Source organism: Protopterus annectens, chromosome 3.part0 (assembly GCF_019279795.1).
Source record: "Protopterus annectens isolate FY-2018-M chromosome 3.part0, PAN1.0, whole genome shotgun sequence".
NCBI classification, from domain to species: Eukaryota; Metazoa; Chordata; order Ceratodontiformes; family Protopteridae; genus Protopterus; species Protopterus annectens.
In genome coordinates, this window is record NC_056731.1 from 1,427,015,878 (window position 1) to 1,427,041,585 (window position 25,708).

Sequence of the window (25,708 nt, forward strand, 5' to 3'; positions counted from 1 at the left end):
CCTTAGGATCCCTGCTGAAGTGCACTGGTGGGTCATGCTGACACACCCTCCCCACCATCAGCCTTTTTGGAGATGCTTGACAAGTATGACCTACACATGTGTGTCAGTTTGCAGTCTCCCGTACACTGAACACCACGTGTTACAGCCTAATCCCAGCTAATAATGTGGACCACAGTATTATGTTATGCCATAGTGTAGATCTGTAACTGTTGCCATTGTAATACTGGTAAGTACACTGTTGTTGCACTGTATAAGGGTGATGTTTCATACATGTCCCTACTGTAGGCCATGTGTCCCACCATTATGTTCATCCCTGTGGACACATTTCACAATGACAGGATGTTATTTATCTTACAGGTGTCTGTTATACCCTTCTGATACCCCATCATGGTCACCACTGTGATGCAGTGCATTTAACAGCAACAATACATGACCATCTATGGCATGCATTATGGGTAGGTGTGTTAGGTGTGTGCATGGAATATACTATAGCCATTACATGCCCAGTGTATTGGCAAGCATCAACATAAACCATACTCACCAGCTACAGGCTGCTGCCTTGGTGGTATAGCAGAGGGACCTACATAAGAGTGTGAGAGATGCAATGTCAGTAGTCATAGCTGTGGCATTGCTATAGGGTAGGTGCAGCATTACAGTATATCAACAGTACAAGTCCACAATACTACCACTTATGCACATCTGTTTATTACTACTATGCAGCAACAAACTGTATGCATGACATCTGACATATGCATGATCTACCTGTACAAATGCAGAGGCATACACAACATTAGCCTACTGATCTGCCCTGTGGCCTTACCTGCATGCTCCTCAGTCTGCATGTGGGTAGCACCCACCTCCACAATGGTCTCTGCAAGTTGTTGTGTGTGCAGGCGGGCAGGTGCCATGAGGCTGGTGAGGAGCTCCTCAACACGTGTCAGGGGCGATGGATAGCATGACCCCCCCCTGTTGTGAGGTGATACCCCTGGACTGCAGCAGCACGCTGACAGGCATTGCAAAGCAGTTCAGAACAATGATGCCGGAACTGCTCATAACTGTGGTTATGCAGGCTGACATCATTGACCCTGTGGACTAGATTGTTCCACAGGGCGGTCCACTCCTGCTGCTCATGGGTGGCCCTGCCACATAGAACAGGATAGTGCTGTATTAGGTGGTTCAACACAACCTCATTTTCAGCCGCTGAATATGTGGGTAGATGGCCGTGGGACATCTTGCCTGAAAGACATAAAGATGGAAACAGGTCTGAGCAACTCATACAGCAAGGTTACTGTAATTCATAATACACATCTCTGTCACCCCCCCCACCATATCAGCCACAACAAACTGTACACATACCTCAGTAGGTATGGCTACAGCTTACCTACCATTGGGACATATATTGTATTGTACCACACTCTGTGCTATTTGTTTGTAGCCATGTTCCCTGTGTGGACACTATCATTGCTGGCCTGCTAAAGACTATTTCAATTGCATGCCATTGTCAGGGCCACTATGGTTCCATATATGCATGTGGTACGCTTGCTATGTGATTGCTGCACATCTGTCATTCTGTGTTATTAGGGATATCTATACATGCTGTTGGACATGTTCCAGAATTGTGTAGGGTATTACTACCCACATATGTTCTATAACATTGACAGAATATCATGTTTATGGAATAGTTGCCAGCAGAACCACTTCTCCAACCTCATCTGGCCATGCTACCAGACCACATCATATGTGGGACCCACCTTGGGGCCTCCTCATCTACTGGTCCAGCACTACCTTTAGGGGGAACCACCTCAGGGAATGCCCCCCCCGGGGGCACACAGACATGATCCTGTCACCCGAGGTCAGGTCCAGGGTCTGTTCCATATGGGGCTCAACAGACACTTGTGGGATGTGCTACAGCACCTTGAGGCACCCAGTACACATTCACAGGGTCCACATGCTTCTCCTGCTCAGCCTCCAGGCCAAGCACCTTCAGGTCCATGGACTGCTGTTGTGAGTAGCAATGGGTGGGGGCCTTATTCCCATTGTTTCCATATGGGGGCCCATGGGGCTTCCACATCGCAGACCACACACACCATCCAGGGTGTTTACCCACCACGTGTGTCATATACCACCCCTGTAGGCTGTCCTCTATATCTACCAACCCAAACCACCTCCACAAATATACCTGCTATCCTTCCCCATATTCCCATTCCCTTCTTCACAGACAAGGGCAATGTGGTCCCAACAAGGGGTTCATGTTGCACACACTTACAGCTGTATATATCTGTGTGTATTGCTATGTGTACTGTACCCTCACACATAGCATTCAACACTGTAGTGGTAATACAGGGGACATGTATTTACATGTGTGTGTGTGTGTGTGTGTGTGTGTGTGTGTGTGTGTGTGTGTGTGTGTGTGTATGTGTATGTGTGTGTGTATATATGTAGACATACGCATATATATATATATATATATATATATGTGTGTGTGTGTGTGTGTGTGTGTGTGTGTGTAGATATATATTATGTTGTATATATGTGTTTAAATATATATATATATATATATATATATATATATATATATATATATATATATATATATATATATAGGTATCTGTATATCTGTAGATATACATGTGTGTTTGTGTTTATATATATATATATATATATACACACACACACACACACACACATATATATATATATATACACACACACACACACACACACACATATATATATATATATATATATATATATATATATATATATATATATACACACACACACACACACACACACACATATATATATATATATATATATATATATATATATATATATATATATATACATATGTACATATATACATACCTATATATGGGGTACATTCAGACATCAGGTCCACAATCTCTAAATCTCCTTCCTGCACAGCTGCACTGTTCTGCCTTGCTACAACACAGGCAGATGCCACATATGGACACAGCCTAACATAAGGGGGGTATATATAGGGACAGATTGCAAGTAAGCCTATTAAACACCTATGGAATTTCAGCATGCTACAATACATGTTAACCTGAGAGTCCTGCAAGTGGTGGGCTCTGGAATCGTGTCCATCATTATGGCATTACTTCCACCATGAGCTATTGGCCACAGTAATATACATCCTTTCCATTACACAACACACACTATGTTGGCTTACATCTTGTCAGTCGGTGCTGGTCTGCACAGTTGACGGGTATGGCCCACTACCCACAGGGACAGACTCTAATGTCCATAGCAGTTGTTCAGCTGCACAGCATTACAACAGCAACACCTGATGGCACATATATATCATTCCACATCATCTACACACTATTATGGACCAAGTACTACAGTCAATTACATGCATATATATCCTTCACATACCTGTTGTGGGAATGAGGTCTGTTGTGGATGGTGTCCTTGTAGGAAGGTTTTTTTCTCTCCTTGGCAATGGCCTTAGCCTGCTTCCTTTGTTTCTGTGTTTTTGGTTTGGTTGTGGTTTTGGTTTTGGTTCCGGATCTATTTTCTGTTTTCTCTCTCTCTCTCTCTCTCCCTCTCTCCCCCTCTCTCCATCTCTCTCTAGTAAATGGATTGAGCTGCTTGGAAGAGATTGCAGCATGGCTTTGTAGGTGACATAAATAATCAGGTCAGGGCCGCTGCACTACGCAGTGTCCGCCCCTTGCTTCCTGCAATTAGCATGCGGGGTAGTACTTCCACCACTGTCATGGCAGCTCACTTCTATAAATCCCTACATCATGTGGGCATGGTCCCTTTACCTTTCCTGTATGGTGGACATCCTTCCTATGTGTGGGCAGCAATGTTACAGACAGCAATGAGCAATACCTCTTACAATAGAACTTGCACACTCAGGCCAGCTACATATTTGTATGAGGTTCCAGAACTACAAATGGAGTGTGAGCAGTGCTGTTGAATGGATTGTATAGCACCAGTGTTACAGGGTTTGTGTGTACATACTAGTTTAACATGGACTGCAGTCTGTCTGCATAGCTCTCAACTGTGTGTCTATCCACCTGATGGCCAGAGGTGTGCCTGTTATGTTTTGTCCGCCACCACAGGTCTTGTTTCAAATATATCACTGGCAGTGTGTGTTGAGTGCTATCAGTACATGTGTGGACAGCACCTCCCCTACAGTGCTGGGGCTAGTACTGCCACTACAGGAGCACCTTGGTGTCCTAGCATGTCCACGTTGACCACCAGCTGTTGGTGTTGTTGGCTTACATCCATGTGGCCATCGCCACACTCCCACCACATGTTCAAGCATGGACAAACCATGGTCGGTGAGGCCCAGCATCTTACCCAACTGTCTATCCATGATCTTGCTATGAGCACGGAGGGCACCAGATAGTTCATGGAAGTTGTCACTTGCAGATGTGAAAGCAGCCCTCTGCAGCCTCAGGCCCTGTCTGATGTACAGTTCCATACATGCCTGCACCCCCATGACAGTCTGAAACATGCACCTAGTGGTAACAGTTGTGGCACTTCTGCCAGGGGCATGATAACCAGCTGCCCTACCACGAGCACCCTGGTACATCTGCCTATGTGGTGCCCTGCCGGATATCCAGCTATGCCTGCTGTGACCAGACACGGTAGGCATAGATACCACACTTTCCTGTGCACTGCCACCAACCGCCAACTTTCCCTCTGCTATGGCCACTGATGATGGGGTATGTATAGGGACTGTAACTGTGTGCAGGGTTGGGTTGGCTAAGAGGGGGATGTCAAATGATGGTGCAGTTTTGGCCCCTGACAACCCCACCTGTGCCTCAACAGTACTATCATCATCTTCAGTGTCTGTAGGGACACCAACATCAGATTGCATGTAGGAGGGACCCTGACCCACCTCGCCACTTGTGGGGGAAAACAAGAAACACACTTTAAGATATATACAGCATTGCATAACAGCACACACACACACGCACACACACACACACACACACACACACACACACACACACACACACACACACACACACACACACACACACACATTCCACCTTAATACCTACCTGTCCCTGATTTTACAGACAGCCCCACGTTTATTCACATAAGTTCCCCATCCTGCATCACACTTGGTAACATACACTCATTAATATCACTCATTAACATCTCATTCCTTTAAATGCTAGACGAGTGATCACAACACAAGACCTGTTACTCCATTACTTCCTTGACCTGAGTGAAATAGGTTTTACATGGCCTCACTGCTGCCATTCAGTGTTCACCCTGTGTATGTCTGGACATCGTGAGCATGGCCCTTATATGTTAGGGGCTACTATGTTCACTCCATAATGTCACACACTAGAGTGTCAAGTGTAACTATTGATCCGTACATGCCAGATCTGCTGCTCAATCAACTTATCATGTGACAACTTTAATATATAGATACACTCCCTGGTGTTGTTTAGTAATTCCCCAATGCATCTGTAGTGCTGCATACCTGGGTTGTCATTCACCTTTCTGCTGATTGCAATATTAAGGGTATACCTGGTGTCTACTTTCCCTCCCAATGCATGTTCCATGCTACAGACCTTATTATACTATCAGCTGTCCTGTGATTACATATCAGACAAGTATTCCTGGTGTCTCATGTGTCAGTCCATGTCCATGTACTGCACGATCCCAAAGGGAAGTACTGCCGTATGAACAACCCTGGACACCCACACAAACACATGCACACACACATCCTACATGCATCAACCCACCCTCCACTCCACCAGATTGCACTTAGAGACAAAATAACCCCCCCCACACACACACACACACACACACTCACACATACAGGTGATGTCGCACAAAGATAGTACACACAGTCCTCCCATTGCTCATCTGTCAACAAGCATAACATATGGTACTCAACAGCATGCAGTGCAGCTATAGTCAATCCATGCTATCAACAGTATACATGTGTGTGATGCATGGGCTGTATTAGTAGGTGATGCCACTTCCCCTGGAAAACACTGCACCCATGTACACAATATTGCAGTGAAACTGTTCGGCACCCTACCATGTACTGTGCACCAAACCTCACAGGTTTTCTACCCATTGCTGAATGTGTATTACTGTATCAGTTATGTCTGCTCTAATGCTCACAGCCCCTATGTTTTTCAGTGTCACATACCTGGGATGATATGTGGACATATGTTATTTGTGAATGCCTGATGTCTGGTTTACAGATCTCAAAATCAGTGGTGCATGTATGACCAATCCAATACTACTACACTGACAACTGTCAGACCATACCATGACTATGGGGAATGTGCATACCCTTATTGATATGACGTACTCTTCCTTGATCTGTCATGGGACCACATCACTGCCTATATTAACAGTACATTAGCCTGATATGTGACATATGTCCTGTACATTCACAAGTAGTGTCTAAGAAATGTTTTAGGTGTGCAGATGCTGACCGCAATGCATACACTCCATGGGTGCATATGTGTGCACACCCTTGTCATGACGGTTTGTTGCACCTATTGTTATGTGTACTACAGCAGTCACTATTCCTGGCAGGGGTATACTAGCATGGGCCATCTGTATTTGCCAGTGTATGGTCAATCTGCCCTACACATGTCCCCCAACTCTGCATGATTGCAAGGTCTACTCATGTGCACTTCCCTTGGTGTTCACATACTGCCATCACTATTGCTGTGGGGGTAGGGTTACATCTGCCACAGTTCCTGAACCTGACTGTGTGCAGATACAGCCATTCTTAGCATCCTTAGGATCCCTGCTGTAGTGCACTGGTGTGTCATGCTGACACACCCTTCCCACCTTCAGCCTTTTTGGAGATGCTTGACAAGTATGACCTACACATGTGTGTCAGTTTGCAGTCTCCCATACACTGAACACCACATTTTACAGCCTAGTCCCAGCAAATAATGTGGACCACAGTATTATGTTATGCCATAGGGTAGATCTGTAACAGTTGCCATTGTAATACTGGTAAATACACTGTTGTTGCACTGTATAAGGGTGATGTTTCATACATGTCCCTACTGTAGGTCATGTGTCCCACCATTATGTTCATCCCTGTGGACACATTTCACAATGACAGGATGTTAGTTATTTTGCAGGTGTCTGTCATACCCTTCCGATACCCCATCATGGTCACCACTGTGATGCAGTGCATTTAACAGCAACAATACATGAACATGTATGGCATGCATTATGGGTAGGTGTGTTAAATGTGTGCATGGAATATACCATAGCCATTACATGCCCGGTGTATGGGCAAGCATCAACATAAACCATACTCACCAGCTACAGGCTGCTGCCTTGGTGGTATACCAGAGGGACCTACATAAGAGTGTGAGAGATGCGATGTCAGTAGTCACAGCTGTGGCATTGCTATAGGGTGGTGCAGCATTACAGTACATCAACAGTACAAGTCCACAATACTACCACTTATGCACATCTGTTTATTACTACTATGCAGCAACAAACTGTATGTATGACATCTGACATATGCATGATCTACCTGTACAAATGCGGAGGCATATGCAACATTAGCCTACTGATCTGCCCTGTGGCCTTACCTGCATGCTCCTCAGTCTGCGTGTGGGTAGCGCCCACCTCCACAATGGTCTCTGCAAGTTGTTGTGTGTGCGGGTGGGCAGGTGCCATGAGGCTGGTGAGGAGCTCCTCAACACGTGTCAGGAGCGATGGATAGCATGACCCCCCCCCCCCGTTGTGAGGTGATACCCTTGGACTGCAGCAGCATGCTGACAGGCATTGCAAAGCAGTTCAGAACAATGATGCCGGAACTGCTCATAACTGTGGTTATGCAGGCTGACATCATTGACCCTGTGGACTAGATTGTTCCACAGGGCGGTCCACTCCTGTTGCTCATGGGTGGCCCTGCCAAACAGAACAGATTAGTGCTGTATTAGGTAGTTCAACAAAACCTAATTTTCAGCCACTGAATATGTGGGTAGATGGCCGTGGGACATCTTGCCTGAAAGACATAAAGATGGAAACAGGTCTGAGCAACACATACAGCAAGGTTACTATAATTCATAATACACATCTCTGTCACCCCCCCCCCACCATATCAGTGACAACAAACTGTACACATACCTCAGTAGGTATGGCTACAGCTTACCTACCATTGGGACATATATTGTATTGTACCACACTTTGTGCTATTTGTTTGTAGCCATGTTCCCTGTGTGGACACTATCATTGCTGGCCTGTTACAGACTATTTCACTTGCATGCCATTGTCAGGACCACTATGGTTCCATATATGCATGTGGTATGCTTGCTATGTGATTGCTGCACATCTGTCATTCTGTGTTATTAGGGATATCTATGCATGCTGTTGGACATGTTCCAGAATTGTGTAGGCTATTACTACCCACATATGTCCTATAACAGTGACAGAATAGCATGTTTATGGAATAGTTGCCAGCAGAACCACCTCTCCAACCTCATCTGACCATGTTACCAGACCACATCATATGTGGGACCCACCTTGGGGCCTCCTCATCTACTGGTCCAGCACTACCTTCAGGGGGAACCACCTTAGGGGATGTTGCCCCCCCTGGGGGCACACACAGACATGATCCTGTCACCCGAGGTCAGGTCCAGGGTCTGTTCCATAGGGGGCTCAACAGACACTTGTGGGATGTGCTACAGCACCTTGAGGCACCCAGTACACATTCACAGGGTCCACATGCTCCTCCTGCACAGCCTCCAGGCCAGGCACCTTCAGCTCCATGGACTGCTGTTGTGAGTAGCAATGGGTGGGTGCCTTATTCCCATTGTTTCCATATGGGGGCCCATGGGGCTTCCACATCGCAGACCACACACACCATCCAGGGTGTTTACCCACCACGTGTGTCATATACCACTCCTGTAGGCTGTCCTCTATATCTACCAACCAGAACCACCTCCACAAATATACCTGCTATCCTTCCCCATATTCCCATTCCCTTCGTCACAGACAAGGGCAATGTGGTCCCAACAAGGGGTTCATGTTGCACACACTTACAGCTGTATATATCTGTGTGTATTGCTATGTGTGCTGTACCCTCACACATAGCATCCAACACTGTGGTGGTAATATAGGGGACATGTATTTATATATGTGTGTGTGTGTGTGTGTGTGTGTGTGTGTGTGTGTGTGTGTGTGTGTGTGTGTGTATATATGTAGACATACGCATATATATATATATATATATATATATATATATATATATATATATATATATGTGTGTGTGTGTGTGTGTGTGTGTGTGTGTGTGTGTGTGTGTGTGTAGATATATATTATGTTGTATATATGTGTGTGTATATATATATATATATATATATATATATATATATATATATATATATATATATATATATATGGGTATCTGTATATCTGTAGATATACATGTGTGTTTGTGTTTATATATATATAGGTATATATATACATAAACATATATATATTTATATATATATATATATATATATACACACACACACACAAACACACACACATATATATATATATATATATATATATATATATATATATATATATATACATATGTACACATATACATACCTATATATGGGGTACATTCAGACATCAGGTCCACAATCTCTAAATCTCCTTCCTGCACAGCTGTGCTGTTCTGCCTTGCTACAACACAGGCAGGTGCAACATATGGACACAGCCTAACATTAGGGGGGTATATATAGGGCCAGATTGTAAGTAAGCCTATTAAACACCTATGGCATTTCAGCATGCTACAATACATGTTAACCTGAGAGTCCTGCAAGTGGTGGGCTGTGGAACCAACGTGTCCATCATTATGGCATTACTTCCACCACGAGCTATTGGCCACAGTAATATACATCCTTTCCATTACACAACACACACTATGTTGGCTTACATCTTGTTAGTTGGTGCTGGTCTGCACAGTTGATGGGTATGGCCCACTACCCACAGGGACAGACTCTAATTTCCATAGCAGTTGTTCAGCTGCACAGCATTACAACAGCAACACCTGATGGCACATATATATCATTCCATTCATCTACCCAGTATTATGGACCAAGTACTACAGTCAATTACATGCATATATACACTTCACATACCTGTTGTGGGAATGAGGTCTGTTGTGGATGGTGTCCTTGTAGCAGGGTTTTTTTCTCTCCTTGGCTATGGCCTTAGCCTGCTTCCTTTGTTTCTGTTTTTGGTTTGGTTGTGGTTTTGGTTTTGGTTCCGGATCTATTTTCTGTTTTCTCTCTCTCTCTCTCTCTCTCTCTCTCTCTCTCTCTCTCTCTCTCTCTCTTTCTCTCTAGTAAATGGATTGAGCTGCTTGGAATAGATTGCAGCATGGCTTTTGTAGGTGACGCACATAATCAGGTGATGGCCTCTGCACTAATCAGTGTCCTCCACTTGCTACCTGCAATTAGCATGCTGTGTAGTACTTCCAATTACCACTGTCATGGCAGCTCACTTCTATAAATCCCTACATCATGTGGGCATGGTCCCTTTACCTTTCCTGTATGGTGGACATCCTTCCTATGTGTGGGCAGCAATGTTACAGACAGCACGTAGCAATACCTCTTACAATAGAACTTGCACACTCAGGCCAGCTACATATTTGTATGAGGTTCCAGAACTACAAATGGAGTGTGAGCAGTGCTGTTGAATGGATTGTATAGCACCAGTGTTACAGGGTTTGTGTGTACATACTAGTTTAACATGGACTGCAGTCTGTCTGCATAGCTCTCAACTGTGTGTCTATCCACTTGATGGCCAGAGGTGTGCCTGTTATGTTTTGTCCGTCCACCACACAGGTCTTGTTTCAAATATATCACTGGCAGTGTGTGTGTTGAGTGCTATCAGTACATGGCTACATCCATTTGTGTTTCTGAATTCATGTTCCAGACTAAGGGCATGTTGCAGACTATCCTGTAATACTAGTGGATTGCTTAGTGTATGACAACACTATTTCACATATGGGCCTGTGTTCCAGCCTCTGTTCTTGACCTGCATACCACGCTTTGTCCATATGACATGCTGTCAGGGGTTGTTATGTAGCGGCCTGTGAGTATGTCATGCTGTCATTCCTGCCATCATTTCACTGCTGTTGTGGCCCCCACACATATTGTGCGGTTGGGTCCATATATGTGTGGGCTTCATCTGCACAATACATGTGTGCCGTTATGCAGTCCAGAGGTCAATGTATGTAACAGTGGTATATGCCCGTGTATGTCAGTCTATGGGGGGGATGCACAATAACTAACCTAGGCTGTTATAACATGTGAGGGGTATCAGGAGTAATCTGCCTTAAGGTATCCGGATGTACATTACCATAAAATTCACTTTGGGTAAATGCAGACCTACTGCTTCCTGCCATACAGACTGTTCTGTTTGTCAGTGTGATTGTGATGGTTTCAGTTATGCCTTGTTATGTAACAGATAACAGAAGTCTTTACCCCTAGGGATTTTGTACAGAGTATAGATAGAGGCTGCTGAACTATACATCTGCATTACTTACTGTTGATTGATTGTTATCCTGTGGCCCAGTCTGACTTTACTGTTGTACTACTTGAAGGCCTTGACCTGGACAGCAACATATGTTATGCTTTCCTGAATACTGTATTAATTGCTTTGTTTGAGAGTTGCATTAGTCTGTTTATATGTATTTCAGAGTCTAAACAGCTATATGACATGGCATATACAACTGTAGTAGTACACAAATAAAGCCTCCTCATGTATGCAAACCTGTGTGTGGTGCTATATCCTTTGATCTCTCTGTGGGTATATGTTTCAGACAACAATTGTCTTTTGTATATGTGACTCATACAGTGTCCAGTTGGTAAGGTGGGAACTGTAGGCATACTGGCTGTTCCGTATGGTGTGCACTCTCTAAATATGTATCTTCCTATACTATCTGTATGTGTGTATATGTAGTTACACACACACACACACACACACACACACACACACACACACACATATATATATATATATATATATATGTGTGTGTGTGTGTGTGTATATATATATATATGTGTGTGTGTGTGTGTGTGTGTGTGTGTGTGTGTGTGTGTGTGTGTGTGTGTCTGTGTGTGTGTGTGTGTGTGTATATCTTAGGAATGTTTATTTCTTCCACATTGTACATTCCCTATGGTAGCTAAACTGTACTGCTTGATATGTTATTGATACCAGCCTGACATCATACAGGTGGGATGGATTACTGTTAAAATCTTGTTCCCATGTTGTGTCAGGTCCTGGTTATGGGACTTGTAACAGTTGGTATTGTATTGCAGGGCAGACCTGTTTGGCTCTGGGGAGGGGGTAATATCAATACACACAAGACATATGTAGCTTGGACCCCCTCACCCCATTAATGGTGCCATATATGTATTTGTTATGTTCTCTTTTATATCTATATATATATATCTGTGTATACATATATAGGTAAATATAATTGCTTACATATATATATATATATATATATATATATATATATATATATATATATATATATATATATAGACATATATATATATATATATATATATATATATATATGTATATATATATATATATATATATATATATATATATATATATATATATATTTATATGTATATATCTATTTAGATATTAATACACACACACACACACACACACACACACACACACACACACACACACACACACACACACACACACACACACATACATATACATGTATACAATAAATACATTTCCTGTACTGTTGAGTGCCTGTGCTAGATGATATGTGTGTAAAAACATCAGGGTTATGTATGTCTGACGTGGTTAGTGGTAAATCACTTTGGCTATGGTGTGCAGGGTCCTGGGTTTGAGCATTGCAGAGGCTGTTAATTCTGTTGCTGGGCAGAACAAGGGCCATTGGATACAGAGTGATTAAGGCTATTTAACGCAGTTGTAAGCAGATTTTGCATGGGTTTGCGCGAAGGTAAGCACTGCTAACTTCCGATTACAGTTTCTTATACTCAGTTAGCTTCTAAATTGCTTAACCTGTGTAGGCATTGCTTACTCCTGTGCAAACAGTGTCAAACCCGCTTACTGCTGCTTAAAAGTGCTTACTCCTGCTTAAACCCATGCTAATTTCTTTAAAAGAAATGAAAAAGGGTTGATAGGAAAGTAGTGAAAAAGAGGCACAAAGAGGGAAAGACAGTAGAGAAAATAGCTAGAGATGTGCAGGAAGGGTGTAGGGAAGGTCCATAGCTGCCCATTTATTCTACAGCAACAGCTGTGCATATACACTGAATTTGGAGATAGATTTGAAGACTCATACCCCTGAGAGAAGAGGGAGGACAACAATAATATGTTGTTAAGCCAATTAGACCAGATTACATGTGTCCAGTGGACACATGTGTGAAATGGACAGCTATGTATGGGGCAAAATTGTTTTGGGGGGAACAGATTGCCCTTTTTTTTCAGGTGAGAGTGGGATGTTAAGGAGGGATAGTAGGTATATTTGGGGAGGTAGGTTGGGTAGGTTAACAGACAAGAAAAACAAGATGCATACAAGGGCAGTATATGACACATATGGGGGTTAAACACCTTGATGGGAAGAGGTGTTGGGAAAACGGAAGCCCATGAGGCCCCTAGTCAAAACAGTGGGACTGAGGTCCCCACCCATGGGCAGTCACCACTGCACCTTCACAGCCCCGAAGGTGGCTGTGCTGGGGGCTGAGTAGGAGAGCCAGGCTGACCCTCTATTTGTGACACATAGCCCTCAAGCTGGCATAGCAGATCTCCGACCTCCCTATGAAGCATGCTATGCACCACAACCTGGACCTGGCGATGGGTGATAGGTTCCTGTCCACGCTCACTCCCAGGGGGGGTGAGCCCTATCCCCTGAGGTGGTTCCACCCAAAGGTGGTGTAGGACAATTGGACAAGGAGGTCCCAGGTTCAGCCACAGATATGCTGTTTCCCAGTGCCATGCCCAGCTGAGGTGGGACAGGTTGGTCCATCAGGACCCGCATTCCCATACATGCTATGGTGTTTACATTTTATCAACATATATGGGTTAGTAATAGTCCACACATTCCAGGGTTAGGTATAACAGCATGCATGGATATTCACATTAACCCAAGCACCAGATATGGAATGATTGCATAGCAGAACACATGCATATATGGGACCACAGTGGTAATTACAACAGCATGCAGGTACATTGATGGCAGCATGCCACCAATGTGGCAGTATTTTATCATAGCATATGCATAAAAACAGATTTAAATAATTATCAAACAAAAGGACATGTGTCCCAACATTAGAGTTAAGTGGGCACATACCAATTGAGTTGTGTATTTAGTTTATTGTTGCAGATATGGTGGGGGGAGAGAAAGATGTCAATTAACAACTAGTATATTCCTGTTGTTCAAATTCCGTTCCTAGTCAGTGCTGTTATCTGTACCTTACAAGTATTAGTACACTACTCTATTGCCTTAGTTTGGACAGTGGTATGATTGTCGACAACTATAAGTATATATATATATATATATATATATATATATATATATATATATATATATATATATATATATGAACTGGTTTTACCTGCAATATACACCGCTTACCTGGTATTCCTGTGGAGGTATTGTTTGTTAAAACTAACTGTTTCTACACATACTCCCAGATTCCAGGTTGATGTTATGCACATACCTGTCCATCTCTTTTTGCACACACTCTGGGCATGCCTTGACCACATGCAAGTGAACCGGGACATATTTTGACTATTGCCCTCTTAAACCTTTAGTGAATTGTACAATGACAGGTTTGTTTTCATTGACATTTTCCCAATATGTACAGGCCTGACATTCAGTTATATGACTTGAAATGCTGCCTACATGTCTGAGATTAGCACACTGATATGCCATGGGGACAGGGTGACAGCTGGCAGATATGGGCCGATTAACTGGACATTCTGGACATTTCTCTACACTTGTGGGGTATGATTCTGCATACAACTTACCAGCACTCCCAGGATTTGAACCATGGCTGTGTCTGCTATAAAGAAATCACCGTCCATCACAGTTGAGTGATCTATATAGATATTGCTGTGTATCTATTATCTGATTTCTTTCTATAATTTTCCTATGGTTTTACATTTTGACCTTGTAATTACTACAATCTTATACAGGACTTCCTAGACAGTTTTATTATGTAGCACAGTGTGGCTGACAGTGATGAGAGATGCAACACATGTGAGAGATGAAACCATATAGCCATACTAGAGGCTAAGCTCTCTCAACTCAGCACTGGCAAAACCAGTCAGGAGGAGAAGGAAACCACACTCACTACAATTCCAATCTCACATAGACCTACCACGACAGCAAACCAAACACATAAACACACAAAACACTCTAAATAAAAATCTGCCTAAGCAACAAAGACCTCCAAAGCAGACACCCAAGCAACCCCAAAACAAAACTGCTCACAAAACCAGTGTGCCAAACAGTCACAGCCCTTAAGGCTAAACAACACACCTGATACACTTGTAATAGGTGACTCTATTCAGGCACACTGGCGTCCCACTCACCAGGCTGAACAAGGAGAAGGTCACGGTGAGCTGCCTGTCGGGCGCTAGGATCCGCCACATAACACAAGCACTCAGGTCACCCAAGGCAAGTACAAATATGACTCAGTCATTGTCCATGCTGGTGTGAATAACCTGAGACATTGCCTCCCTGGACTACATGAAAGAGACATAGAGGAGCTCTCTGATCATGTAGCCCAGGCCGGTATGACGCTGACCTTGAGTATCATCTTACCCTCACCAAGAATGATGCCACAATATGAAGACAAGATGATCAATTTCAACAATTGGCTTAAGTATTGGTGTCATTCAAAGGGGATCCAATGCCTGTCAGCCTGGGATGACATGTTCAACAAGCCACGATGCTTCGCTATAGATGGCTTGCACCTGTCACCCCTGGGCTTTTGGATATTGGCAATGGCTCTTGCTATCCCCATAGTGCCTTTTTTAGGCAAGGCTCAAAAGATAAACCCACCTCCATAGGTATCACAAGGGATAAGAAACTAAGAGTAATGCTACTCAATGCCAGAATTCTAAACCTCAAGATGCACGCACTCAAAACTCTCCTTTGCATGGAGAACATCGATATCTGTGCAGTAATAGAAACCTGGTTCAAGGCTCCAGAGAGCACCCCAGCACTACCAGGTTATACCTCATACCATGCTTTTTGGCCCAAAAACTTGGACCGTACTACAAAAGGAGGGGGAGTATCAATATTTGTCAAAGATACCCACACCTCCAGGTTGGTGGCACAGCACGAAGCATCAGAGACTATCCATGTGCAACTAACAGTGGGTAAAACTACCTTCCAGTTTATAGCCTGCTACAGACCACCCTCCCAAACCCAGGAACCCCACTCGGCCTTCCTGAGAACACTGAAAAATATGAAGGTCTCTCCAAACACCATTATATTTCAACTACCCAAACATAGACTGGGAGCATTACTCTAGCTCCAACACCTAGCCCAAAGGTTCCTAGAATTTATAAACTCAAATGCTATGGAACAACTTGTTACCACTCCCACAAGAGGAAAACATACTGGACCTGATCATCACCAACATGGGGACTCTATGCTCCAGACCAGAAGTGTATCCCTCACTGGTAAGATCAGACCATAAACTAATCTCACTGGATATTCACATCACGACTCCACCCCCTGCCCTGAAAACCACAGTGAAAAACTTCTCTAAAGCAAATTTCACACTCCTCAAAACTGAGGTGGAATCCTTCAAAGCCCCGGGCCTGTGAAAAATATGGCACAGACCGCAGAATCTATAACGCATTCTATGAACACCTTCAGGAATGCATGGATCATGCAATCCCAAATAAAACCAAGACCCAATCCTCCAAAGGCAGACGTCCTGTCTGGTGGACCCCAGCCATAAACAAACTATACAATAGAAGGAGGAAGCTACTACATGATAGAGCAAAATCCCAAAAGGAAGGCATCTCTGATCAGTATTAGCAAAAAACTACGGGCACTCATAAAATCATCTAAGGCCAGCTTCGAGAGAAAAATTGGACAGGACACTAAGGATAATCACAAGGCTTTCTTTAGTTATGTTAGGGAATTCCCAGATATGCTCAGAATTAGTCCAACATGACAAAAAATACACCGATCCCACAGACATTGCCAACATCCTAGCTGACAGGTTCAGCACAAACTTCTCCACCCCCACCAAAAAGGCAAATATTTATCCCAGCAGAGTGATGCCCCCCTGACATCTCAGATGCTCAGATAAGAGCTGCCCTCTCCAAAGCAAAAAACACAGCATCAATGGGACCAGACGGTGTCCTGGGCTGTGTCCTATATGAACTCCAAGAAGAGCTAAACTCAAACATAAAACTACTGTTCAATCTCAGCCTTACTACAGGATATGTACCCAAAGAGTGGCATACAGCAACAGTGGTCCCTCTCCACAAAGGTGGTGCCTCAACGGATCCTGGAAACTATCGCCCCATAAGCCTGACTAGCTTGGTCTGCAAAGCTATGGAAAGGATCATCATGGACCTCATAAATAAAGATATTGGGGACCTACAGACATTGGATCCTACCCAGTTCGGCTTTGTTAACGGCAAATCCTGCCTCTTAAACCTGGTTGATTTCTTTGAAACAGTCACCAAGGCCATTGATGAGGGGAAGGTGGTCCACACAGCCTACATGGACCTCACAAAAGCCTTCGATACAATACCCCACTTGGGCATTATAGATAAGCTCACCAGCTTAAATATAACCCCCTATGTCACTAGATGGGTTGCAAACTGGCTCAAGGACAGAACCCACATGGTTAGAATTGCTGGAGCCATGTCAGACTCCAAACCAGTTACAAGTGGCATCCCCTAAGGCTCAGTCCTGGGACCTCTCTTGTTCAGTATATATTTCTCGGAGGTACAGGCCAACACGGAAGGACTGTGGCTGACTAAGTTCGCAGATGACTGCAAACTGGGCACCATAATCGACTCTCCAGCCGACACAAGCATCCTCCAAAAGGGTCTCATATAAACAAACAACTGGTGCCAGAGCCATGGCCTCAAGCTAAATGCCAAAAAGTGTATAGTCATCCCCTTTGGCAAAAACAAAGTGCCCACAAATTACCACATAGGTGGTAATCCATTAAGTACAGAAGACGTAATTAGGGACCTGGGGACCCAAGTTGATAGCAATCTCTCATTTGACAACCACGTGGCCAAAGTGGTTGGAAAAACATTTTATATAGCCCACCTAATCATGAAGGGATTCACATCTAGATCAGGGGAGGTCATCGTGCCTCTTTATTCATCCCTCATCAGGCCCATAATTGAGTACAATGCCCCTTTTGGGATGTACCTTACCAGACACCTGCAGCAACTGGAAAGACCCCAAAAGTACCTCACCAAGAGGATCATAGGGCTCAAACAGATGCCATATGCTGCCCGGTTAAAGAAACTCCAGCTCTGCTCAGTGGCATACCGCCTACTCAGAGGCGATCTGTGCCTGACATATAAAGCCATGTCCAACCCGGAATTAATGGACATGCTGCACCTCAGAAAATCCAAATCCCATTGAGCTACGCACTTGAGAGACTTGAACGTCAGCACTGAAATAAATAGGACATGCTGGAAGGACAGATTCATAACCCAGAGGCTAACTTCACTCTGGAATAAAATCCCAGTCCAGGTTAGGCAGAGTCCCTCATTGACTCTCTTCAAGAGGAATCTTGATTAGTGGATGGGAGATTGTAGGTTTACCCCGGGTATCACTTCTGTGTCACTGTTAGACAGAGGCACAGTATACTAACCTCAAAAAAGGGCATAGCAAAATTCATTTAAAATGGGTGGCGAAAGCCAAACACACTCTGGCTAGGCTTATAAATGCCCTAGGGCAGATAGCCTAGCATGAACCTATGAACCTATGAACCTATGAGTAATACCTTATTATTCAGAGCAGCTGCAAAACTAACAATGCCGTACAACACCAGAGTAAACATACCAGTACAGGATATTAACCTATTATTTCTAGGCACAGTGTTCATATCTGACAGACCTGTGGCAGCAATGTTTGTTAGCACTACTTGAATGTTGCCACACAAATTACCAGATCCCACATTAGTATTATGCACATACTTCTCACTCTGTTACTGTACACACTCTGGTCACAGCTTGACAACATGGGGGTGTAGATGGGACATACTTGGCTTATTACTCTCAAAACATTTTGTGGAGTTGCTAGAGTGACAGGTTTGTTCTTATAGATGTCTGACAATCAGTTATATTTCTTTTTTGCTGCCTAAATGTCTGGTATGATCCCACTGACTTCCCAGGGGGGCAGGGTGATAGTCAGCAGATATGGGCCAATTTACTGGACATTCCGGACATATATGTACAGTTGTGGGGTATGATTCTGCATACAGTCTACTACCACTCCCAAGATTCAAACCATGGCTGTGTGTGCTAAAAATACAACAGTTCATGTCTCAGTTGAATGTGCTATTTGCATTTTGTTGTCTGTCTTTTCACTGTTTTCTGTCTAAGTCTCGCTCGGTTGTACTATATGATCTTTTGGGATTACAACAGTCATATACAGACATTCATACACATTTTATTTATGTAGCACAGTGTGGGTAACAGTGATTAATATGACAGTACTATTAAGTGATTGCAAATCTACATTACATTATGATACCAGAGTAAACACATGCAGTCTAGCAGTTAGACCTTTATTGTCAGGCTATTATGCTTTTTTTTGCATACAACCTATATGGGACTCTTGCTGCCATATTCTCTTGTGTATGCAGTACATGCCTTAAAAAATACAGCTTTTACACAGGCAATTAACTTACTACTACTTTTATATTTATTTCCTATGACAGTACACGCAAAAGTATTACAAACCTGCCTCATGTCACAACCGCTCCAATCTACATCCATAGGCCTCCTGGTTCTTAGCCTGCTTACTTGCTGCTGTGAAAGACATAAGAGGAATATTTAGCCATGCCTATCCATAATATACATGAGCTCACAATTATTAAACAGGTAGTGGACTGATACACACAGCTGGGACTTCCCCTGTCTTCCTAGCCTCTTTGATCCACTGATCCAAGAGATTCCCCTTTTGCTGCTTCAGGTTGGCATAGTGATGCTTGACCTGCTCACCAGTTCAGGGTATGCCAGTGGCACTGATCAGGTCACAGGTGAGATGGCCCCATGCTTCCACTTTGTATTGGGAACCCTGGTACTGGCCCTGCAGCAGTCTCATGTCATGGTCTTTCATAAGGAGTCCTGCCATGACTCTAAACTCCTGGATGCCCCAGCGCTGCAGCCGAAAGTGCACACCATCTCCCATTCCAGACATAGTGCCTACAAGGGGAATTTACAACCAGTTATGAAATGTATTCCCACCTTTTGGGTTTAAATAGTGCCAGTTTCCTGTACTTTGTCATGATTGGACAGTTTTGAAAAGGCTAAGCTATGGGCAAACCTGCTTACCCAAGGTTGGCATTGCTTAAAGGGGTATACCAATGGGCAGATTGAGTTAGCTGGCCTACATATTGCTTACACCTACTAATTTGGGCTGTGCAATGCTTAGCATTGCTTAATATTTAAGTTGTATTATATTTGCATTGTGGCATTGATTTATTATTCATTATATGTCATATATGTGTTTGGTATCCCTGATTCATATGTACGTACCCTGTATGGGGTCCTTGTGTTTATTAGGGGATTTCAACACTTTATTACATTGACACCTCACATCTGAGCTTAATGCAGTACTCCAGTTCACATATTTACGTCCTGTAATTGGTTATACAATATACAACTGTATATAGATTCCCTTCACATGTTCAGTTTATATTTCCTATGGTGTGGACCTGTTTGGTGATACCTCAATCTTATGTACTTCTGTGATGGCTTAGTGGTTAACTACTTTCTCTATAGTGTACAGGGTCCTCAGTTCAAGACCTGCAAAGGCTGTTTATTTTGTTTCTGGCCAGCTCAGCAGCTGATGCATACTGAGTGCTTAAGGCACTTTTAAGCAATTGTAAGTGGGTTTGCGTGGGTTTGCGCAAAGGTAAGCAATGCTAACCTCTGGTTAAATATGCTTACAGAGAGTTATCTTCAATATTGCTTAACCTGTGTGTGCATTGCTTACCCCTATGCAAACAGGCTTAAACCCACTTACTACTGCTTAAATATGCTTACTCCTGCATAACTATGCTTACTCTTGCTTACTAGTGCTTACACTCGCTTACTACCACACTAATTTAGAGAGTGATGTCTAATGGTTCTTGGGCAGGTGGTGGATTTGGCACCTGCATGGATTTATCATTCATTACACATTTCAACTTCCATTTGTATCCCTGATTCCTGTGTACATATATTGTATGGGGCACTTGTGATTATCTATGGACTTTGCAACATTATGACAATGACACCTCACATCTGCATTTAATGCAATACTCCAGTTCACAAATGTATGTTATATTGTAGGTTATGCAACAAAATAAATTGATACAGTGATTTGACATGGAAAGTGCATTGTACTGGAGTGGGACTCGAACTGGGAATGGCTGCTTGTAAGGTGAATGCTCTGCCCACTACACTATTGCTGTATTGCTTCATTTGCATATATCTTGCTTTTTATCCTCTTGTGCCATTTAAGCTGCATTAACCCTAGCTAAGTGATGGGCAAACCCGTGCACCAATGGTTAAATTTGATCTGTTTCATAAAAAAAAGTCTTCATATTTAAATTTTGTAACTATTGCTCTTGTACACTTGGGGGGCGTTGCTGGGGGTATGCAAACACATATAAGCAGTCTCACTCATTCTTACTCCTACACTGTTGTTCTTGATTGCAGGGGCATGTATATTCTGAGAGCAATGCTCTCAGATGCACTCCTTGCACTCGTACACTCTCCATGTCTGTTTAGGAGCTCAGGCAGCATGTCTTCATTACTATGCATGGCACATTGCCATCCCTGCTCCTAAATGGCCACTTCCATGCAGGACTAAGCTAGTCCTGCATGGAAGGATATTGAATCCGAGGGACTGTCATAAACACATACTCAGGATATTTTACAACACACACTGTCAGAAACACATACTTAGGATGTGCGATAACTCATAATGAAATGGTGTGCACATCATACTTATTCATGCGCATTATACAGCAAATATTATCATTGTCATATTCAACATAATTAACACACATTATATTGGGCTTATATAACATATACGGGAAGCAGTAATGATACATTTGTTGCAATAGTTATGATAATAATTTGCATTTATTGTTACATTCTTAATCAAAATGCCATGACAAATGACATTTTGAACTCCTCTGTAAAGTATTTACACACTAGATTCAAACCTTGTATCAGCTGTCCTCTGTCTCTTAACTCACTGTTCGTATAACTTGTGACACAGAAAAAGTTAACTGACAAGTATATTTTCTTCACTGAGTACTATCCAGAGTGTTGATGGATGCTCACAGATGCCAAGCTCATTTGGCTACAGAAAGCATATGAAATTAAACATTTCACTTTTTTCCTTAGGAAGTGAACCCTGTTAGTGTGCTGCAAAGTGGTGTTACATTTAATGGATATATGTAGAAATAAACAAAATTGTTATAGCATTAGTATGACACAGTCAGCATTTTCCCATCTGTTTCCAACATCAGAAGTAGCATTTAGATTGCACATCATCAGGATTTCATGTAATGGCAAGTGCTCTAAAAGGGGACAAACAGAATGGCATGAGGCTCTTCTTGCCACAGTACATAAAATTACTCATGACGTCAAAGTTTACAATATGTTGTATATCTGTAATGATGAATAACTGTGAGGTGTGGATATGCTCTTCAGTATATACTGTATGACACATATTCCCACATTACTCATTGCTGCTTTTCTGTTAGCACATTCATCAAAATGTCACATGTCGCAACATCCATAGCACATGTTATTACTAATGAGAAGAAGTCAGTTTACAACACCACCAGGTTTGTAACATCAGTTCACAGACTTTCAACTGCTCATTTCATATATAACATTGGTAGCCAATATTTACTTTGAATCCAGTCATAAACAATATCTGCAAACTGGTTGTGAATCCTTCATTATGTACCCTTCTTTCTCTAAGATCCCTTCCCTTACATCTTTTGCCAGAGAGATAATTAGCTGAGAGGTGCAATTTATTCACTGAGAACTATTGAAAGTGCAGACAGCTTTGCAACAATGCCAGGTTTGTTTCTGCTACAGAAGACATCTACAATTAATATTTTTAATTTTCACTAGGAAGTGAACTGTTTCAGTGTTAGAGACCACAGCCAATCAAGCGTGTGCAATGTCAAAGAGTGTGCAAATGATGTAGAGAAAAACATGTAAATACAGGAAGCATTCTGAAGTGAGAAAAGTGCACAGTTCTGATGTTTCCTCAACTTTATTGTCTTGCAACATGAACATATGCTCCTTAAACATCATTATGTTCAGACAAATAGCACCTTCTGTGAATTCGATCCCCAGACACCAGAGCACTCAAAACATACACTTGATATTATCAGCATGTGCCACAGGCACATACATATAAAAAGAAGAAAAAAGTAGGTTACATAAACTCAAGACATAGATAGTATAAATTGCCATTACATGTGAAACAGAACCAAGTTCTGAAAGTTGTCTTGTGTAATTTGCAGTTAGATGAGTGGATGCCTGTGATATTGACATCAGTTAAGGTAATCTTTCCTCACACAATATAAAATAAAACATTTGCAACACTGCAGCTCTGCATTTCTGCTTATTTTGTGAACAGCATTCCTTATCTATGCTTCTCTCACAAGACTGCTATGTGTTTTGCCTTGTTGTTGATATATAGTTCAATGACTAATATACTTACTTAGAACTGTGGACAAATTTTACTCATAGGAACAAAGTGTGGTCATAAACAACTTATAGAAATTTTAGGAATGTTGCTCTCCTAAGTAAGACAATGTAGTCACAGACTTACTTATAAGTCCTTTCTCCTTAACACACCCTCAGTAAGTGTACATCAAAGAGGACTGAAGGTGAAATCCTGATTGTTCCTGCATTCAGATAAGTCACTCACACTTTCAAGCCCTTAACATGTAACACTTCTCAATAGCGTCTGTGCACTGCTATGGCACATGCAAGCAATTTTGTAGGTCCTTACAACATGATTACCTGCCTTGCACTTAGTGCAGATTGTGGAATTCATGAGTGCTAATGAGTTCACGTCTCATCTGCATACTCACAGTGCTGGCAGGGCTGAATCTGAAGTATATAAAGTCAAACTTGTAGATAAGGAACTTGTATCATAGTAGGGCAGACTGTTTGGATCTTGAGAGCTCAACACTGGTATTTGCTTTAGAAACGTGTTTCTACCTTCACAACTGAATTGCTGCAAATGTATGATGCTGTTATTACCAAGTTGATGTATTTTAACCTTACTGATGGATTGCATTTCTCAACACAACTATTGGTTTACTGTCTGCTTTATTTTCATTAGCTATTGGTATAACAATGTATATAACTTATTTCTTCACCATTAAAAAATGTTTCTAAATAACGTTATCTGACATTTAATAGAAGCTTAATCTTGGAAGCTGTCCACTTAGTACAGAAGATTGCTGCATTACTTATTAGCAAGATCATGGGTATTTACATAATTAGCACATGCAATTGTGTTAAGCCCATGATGTATACCTGGCTGCCCTCCACAGAAGTGAATATCACACAGAATTGTTTTATATATATATATATATATATATATATATATATATATATATATATATATATATATATATTCTTTCTGTTAATGCTGCAATGTGTTAGAGATTTACAGACATGTTTTATCTCTTAGCAATATTTTTATAAATTCTTTTTTTTTGGTGATTGGGAAGGCAGGGGAGTGGTGGAATTCTTGAATAAGTTGTGTGTATTCACATGGAGCCCCACATTTTCATGTATTTTGTGTATGATGGGTGGATGCATTCATGGATATTTTTGTTTTGTTACCAATCCTTTTTGGTTACTTACATATATATATATTTTTAACTTTGTTTCTTCTCATACCATTGAACAGTGACACTGAGAATGAAGTGATTATTCAAGCACTACATCACCATGGGTGATTCCCCTTAAAAAGGTTCAGAGGTGAAAGGTCCTATTGTGACTTATCTGGGAACAGGTGGTCAACAACTTTAATGCTGTCAGAGGCCATGGACGTACATATTCCAAACCAAGACATAGAGCTAGTAATATGACTGCAGTGGCCAGACAATGAGCAGCTACAATTGCCAATGGATGCATGGTTAGAGGGGATGTCCTGCTACCAAGCCACCACTGTCTGGAATAGAGGAGTTCTTGTCCACAGTCAGAGATCCAGACAGCTCAGCACAGGGTTCACACAGAATAAGTGATGATGGAGCTGATGGGGAAGACAACTCAATTGTGTCTACTGCAGAACTTTTAGGAATGCAATATAATTATCATAATACACAGACACACATGTGTGTGTGTGTGTGTGTGTGTGTGTGTCTCATATGTTGCATGTATATATGTAGAGCAAGAGAGAAGATTTAGATAGGAGAGACACAGAGGGAGAGGGAGAAGGAGGAAAGAAGGTGGG